A 1,206-nucleotide genomic window follows, 5' to 3' on the forward strand; every position below is an offset into this window, starting at 1 on the left:
ATGGGGGAAGGGAAATAGAACCAAGCATTGCCTTCAGTCTAATTTTTCCAGTGACCCTAATTAAAAATTATTTTAAACATGAAAATTTCCTTACTTTTCTGTCTAGAATATGTTATGGAACATTATATCCAGTTTGCACTACACAGGTTAAACCATGATAAAACAATCCAGGCAGAAGCTGTGTTCACAATAGTTTGGTTAATGGTATTGTTTAATTGCTGGTGAGTTGTAAGCCTCCCAGATGTAGGTTTGGAGTCCTACAGCACTCCAGGGAAAATTTTGATGAATTATACAATATATCTGGAAATTAGCACTTGTTTAATAATTTAGTCATGAAATTTGGATTTTCCTCTTTGCAGGCTGATACACAGTAGCCACAGAGTTCACAAAATTACTGAGATGGTTTTGCTGAAAATACCTGTCGATACCACTTTTAAAAGACTCTAACGGAAGAACAACCTGATTTTAGTTGGGTAAGTTTATGGGCTGATTACAGCAAGCTGAAATCTCTTTAAAACTCACACAGAAATAATGTTAAAATATTTAACAATTTAAAATCATTGCATTACCTGTTGTTTGGGGGGAGGTCAATTAAAGTTCTACGTTTTTATAATCATTTAAGAGTTGTTCTCACTATGGTACCACATTCCTCTATTCTCATTATTATATTCTTGGATTTTTCCAAAGCTCTCACTGGATTTTTATTGCCATAGAGGTTGGACAAACCAAACCAGGCAGAATAGATCTTTGAAACAGGTTGTTACAGCTTCCAACGATCTGTACAAACCAAACACACTGGCAGGCAGGCAAACCTCCTGTGCTTGGCAGCATTTTAACCCTGGAGCCCAGTCATGAATGTTCCTTACAGAGCTGCACCGTGCAATAAAGGTAGAGGAACTCTCCTAGTGCCAGTGCCCATTTCTAATATTGATGTTTTGGTTAAGCTGTATCTAGTTCATCTAATATGTATACATGACAGTAATGAGGGGTAGTAAAAAAACCTCTTGAATCATGAGCTGCAGAGAGCGCTTTCTAAATTCAAATATAGTATTGTGATAATCAGGATATTTCAAAATAAGAGTTTCACATTTTGCATGGCTTTTTCAAATATTAGCAGTTTCCTTTCTTACTGTGAATGTGCAACAATCACATTAGTTAAATTAAGTATGTCTGGGAACTGTGTTTAGATTTGAGATATGGATGTAT

The sequence above is a fragment of the Mesitornis unicolor genome, unplaced genomic scaffold (assembly GCF_000695765.1).
Source record: "Mesitornis unicolor isolate BGI_N332 unplaced genomic scaffold, ASM69576v1 scaffold51271, whole genome shotgun sequence".
NCBI lineage: Eukaryota > Metazoa > Chordata > Aves > Mesitornithiformes > Mesitornithidae > Mesitornis > Mesitornis unicolor.